Source organism: Mus musculus, chromosome 9 (assembly GCF_000001635.26).
Source record: "Mus musculus strain C57BL/6J chromosome 9, GRCm38.p6 C57BL/6J".
In the NCBI taxonomy this organism is placed as follows: domain Eukaryota; kingdom Metazoa; phylum Chordata; class Mammalia; order Rodentia; family Muridae; genus Mus; species Mus musculus.
Window position 1 is genome coordinate 101,392,355 of NC_000075.6, and position 4,550 is coordinate 101,396,904.

At 38.3% G+C, this 4,550-nt stretch overlaps 1 non-coding gene across 1 annotated transcript; it reads right to left on the reverse strand.

Annotated features, from left to right (window-relative positions):
• Positions 1-624: 624 nt before the first annotated feature.
• Gm24638 lies at positions 625-756 on the reverse strand. Its single transcript, XR_003948489.1, has one exon. It is a non-coding gene; the product is annotated as a small nucleolar RNA SNORA17 (small nucleolar RNA).
• Positions 757-4,550: the final 3,794 nt, after the last annotated feature.

Below are 4,550 nucleotides of genomic sequence, written 5' to 3' on the forward strand. Positions count from 1 at the left end.
AATGTGCTGTCCAGGCAAGGTTCAGGACCTGACCCACTCTCTTGACTACTGCAGCCAGTAATGGGAAGAACTCTCCTAATCTCATAACCCCAGGGCCAGCTCTCCCACCTGCTATAGGTGGCAAGGGGTTAGGTTGGGGGGTGAGGTTTGGGGCTAGTTCCTCACAGCCCTTAGACATCAACATGTCCCCTGGTGGCATCTGCATGGCCTTCAATTGTAACAGACCCCTGCTGCTACAGGCTCATGGACCCAAACATGGCTTCTGGTGACATCACCGGCTACTCACATCAGACTGTTCCTTGTTACCCTCTAGTTTCTAGTTCTGCCTTTCTTCATGGTACCCCCTTCCTTTTGTTCCTTTCTCTTCCATTTTTGTCACCACTGACTTGCTTCTTTTAGTAGCACTGGGTGGGGGGGGGTCTCTGAGTGTCTGGGGTCATCTCAGGAGTAGTCTCAGAAGTGCTATATCCTGCTTTGGCATTGTGGCACTAGGTAGGGGTCATTTGAGATATGGTGGTCCCCTCAGGCCTGTGTAGTACCAGACTGGTTGTCATCTCGGGCTAGCTCCCTATCTGGACCCCATAGAGCTGTTCTGGTTGTTGTCGTGGCTTGCTTTTTTCAGAGATTGTTAGGCTACTAATCATTCAGATATTCACAGGTCAAAACACTGAGCATAGACATAACTTCTCTACTCTCTGCCACCTACTGACACACATGTGACAGAGCAGCCACACCTGCAAAGCCTCTAGGGGAAGGGAGGGGGGAAATCTTGTCTTCTAAGATCATCCTTAATATTTTTCTTCAATGTTTCAAAGTTTTTGCTTTGGAAGTCATTTGTGTCCTTGGTTAGGTTTATTCCTAGATATTTTACTTTGCTGAAGCTATTGTGAATGAGATGTTTTCTGCATTTCTTTATCAGCAAGTTTAGTTCAGTACTGTTATGAAGAAAAACTGACCAGTTTTGTATGTTGACTTTGTATCCTCTTATTTTGTGGAAAGTGGTTCTCATATTGAAGAATTCTCTGAGGGAGTTTTCTTTAAAAAAAAAAAAACTGAGAATTTCATACATGTATTCAATGTTTTTTTTTATTATATAACCTCCTATTCCCTCCCTAAGTTTTCTAGACCCCTCCACCATAGTCTTTTCCCAATTTCATGTCCCCTCCTTATAGTCCACCCAGCTCAATCTGCCCTGTCCTTATGCACATGGGCTAGGGCCATCCGACTGGAGCATGAGCATGCCAGCAGGGACCACTTCCCTGAATAAACAGACTCCCTCTGCTCCAGCAGCCTTCAATGGTCAAATCCCCTCAGCTATTGGTGAGATTTTGTGAGTGACTTTCATAGGAAACCTGTAAGGTCTTTTAAGATTATACCATCTGTGAATAGGGTTTCATTGAAGTGCTTTATATTTAAATGCCCCCGTTTCTTTTTTTCTCACCTTACTGATTTAGCGAAGACTTTAAGCACTACACTAAGCACTAGTGGAGAGAACAGAAGAAATTCTTTTGGTTTTTCTTCATCTAGTATGAAGTTGGTTATAGGCTTGTTGCCTCTATTATTTTGAAGTATGTTTCTGTCATGCCTACATTCTGCCAGGCTTTGATCATGAAGGAATGGTGAACTTTGTCAGAGACATTTCCTGCATCTCTTGAGATGACCTCGTGGTTTCTGTCCTTGAGTCTATTTTTATGCTGTATAATATTTATTGATTTATGCATGTTGAAACATTATTATGCCTTTTGAATAAAACCAACTTGATCATAATCTATTCTATTATCAGTGTACAAGTATTTTACTGAGAAATTTCACATATATGATCTTCAGGGAAATTGGTGTCCTGTGTTGTCTGTATCTAGTTTTGGTGTCAAAATAATACTGGTACCATAGAATACATTTAATACTATTCTATCTCTTTCTAGTTTGTGGAATAATGTGAAGTGCATAGTATTAACTTCTAACTAATTAATTAATTAATATTTTCATTGAGGGCTCTTTATATCTACTTCAATATTGTTGCTCTCTATAGATCTATTTAGGTTGCTCGTATTCTTTTGGTTTAATTTCTTAGAGCTTATAAGTCTGAAAGTTTAATAAGTTCTTCTAGATTTTCTAGCATTTTGGAATCTGTTTTCAAAAAATATTCATCCTCTAATGGTCCTCTGCATTTCACTGATATCCATCGTAATATTTCTTCTTTTTTCAGCTTTGATTTTATTAGCTTAGCTCTTCTCTCATGCTCGTGGCGATTTTGGCTAAGAGTCTGCTGATTTTCTGTGTCTTTTTAAAGAACCTCCTCTTTGTTTTTTTTTGACTCTTTTATTGTATTTTAGTGTCCATTTTATTAACTTTACTTCTGATCTTTGTTATTTCTTTTCACCTATTGAACTAATTTTGGATTTTTTTCAAGTACCTTGAGGCATTGTTAACATATTTATTTGATCTCTGTCTGATTTTATTTTTTATTTATTTAGTGTGCATGTGTATGCATCAGGGTATTATGTGGGTATGTGTGTGGAGGTTAGAGGACAACCTCCAGGAGTCAATTTTTCCTTTCCATCATGTGGGTCCTGGGTGTTGAGTTCAACTTGGCCTCAGATACCTTTATATGTTGAACCATCTCACCCACCCCCTCTTACATTTTTTAATGTAAGCAGTCATAACTATAAAATTCCATTTAGGAATCTCTTTGGTGTCTTTTTATTTATATTTGACTTGTTACTTTTTTGTTTGTTTGTTTGAGACAGGATTCCTTTGTATAGTACTGGCTATCCTGGAACTCACTCTGTAGACTAGGCTGGTCCCAAACTCACAGAGATCAACTTGTCTCTGTCTTCTGAGTGCTGGGATTAAAGGAGTGCACTACCACCACCCAACTAACTCTAGTAACTTTTAAATTTCCTTCCAGACTTCTTCATTGATTCATTTATCATTGAAAACTCATCAACAGCCCTTCCCAGCTGTAAACCTGTGAACTTCAGTAATGACAGGCGTGGAAAATATTCTCATGGGAGTAGTACTGGCACACATGTTTTGGGAACAAACAAATACGTTCTGATTGGATTTAAGCTCATGTCACAGGGGAAACACATGCCGGCTGCTGTAAATCTGGCCATGGATCAGTGATTGGGGGGCGCATGGTCCCCAGGGGTGAAGCTACTACTACTCTATTATTCTTCTAAATGGGCACAGCATCAAACTGCCCTCTAAAATTGTATCTCTCTATCCACACTTTAATGCAGTTCTCAGACTCACCGTAGAAGCTCCTTTGTGCAGACGATGGTGATTAATGTAGAAATTCATGACTAGAGTCGAGAACAAGAGTCAGCGGAGTGCTCGGCCACAAGTGGAGCATCTATATGATCCACTCCTCTCCAAGATTCAGAGTTCACCCAGAAGAGAGTGTGGGAAGATGATGGGGGTCAGAGAGTAGGGAGGACAGGAGAAAATACAGTGTCTTCTGGGTTTCATTTACAAATTCATAGTAGCTGCGGTTGTGTTTGCTTGTAAAAACCTGCACAAGATTGAGCCAATCAATATTCTATATGAGAGAAGGTTTATAAACCCTGACTCTTAACTGAGGAGCTATGGACAGTTGGTTGCTCCCGGAGGGGGGGGGGAGGGAGTCAGTTTCTTTTAAGATTATGGCTTCTGGTAGGCTGATCATATTCCAGTAGATGACCCTACACCCAGAAATATGTGCAGCCCAAATTATAGTCAATAGGCAATTAAAAAAAAAGAGGACATAAAATTTTGTGGGGTAGAGAGGTAGAAATGGTTCTAAGAAGAGTTGAGGAGAAGTATTTGGGTGAATATGACCACAACAACTGTGTGGAATTCTTAAGGAATTAAAATAAATATTTAAAGATAAAAAATTTTAAAAACTTAAAAAGTATACCTTTCAATATGCATGCATTTGTGTACTTTTTAATAGTTTTTTTTTACTACTGATTTCTAGATTTGTTTCACGATAATATGATAAGATAGAATTTTAAAAATCATTTTGCATTTTTTTTTTTAGGAATTGTTTTTTGTAGTAAAAGGTTACACATTTTAGAGAAGTTTCCATAGGCTTCTTAGAAGAATGTCTATTTCATATTTGTTTCTTGTTTAGTTTAGTTGATGTATGATGCGATCTAAGCCTGGAATTTCTTTGTTGTTTCTATTCTGCATGACCTATCTATTGAGGAGGGTATGTTACTTAAACCTTCTGCTTATTATTGCATTAGGACCTATCTGTCTTTTTTATAATCAGTAGTGTTTGTTTCCTGGAATTAGGACTCTTAATGTTTGATGCACATGCATTTACAATTGTTGCATCTTCTTCATTTGTTGTTCCTTTTATTAATATTTAGTGGGTTTTATGACTTGAAGTCTAGTTTATCAGACACAATAACTGTTCTGTTAGGTTGTTTTAAGCTACCATTTGCTTGATGTATTGACCTCTATCTTTTTACTTTTAGTGTTTATATGTCTTTTCCAGTTAAGGTGTTTATACGTATGTGTATGTATGTGCTTGTGTGTGTACATATTTGTGCTTGTGTGTGAAT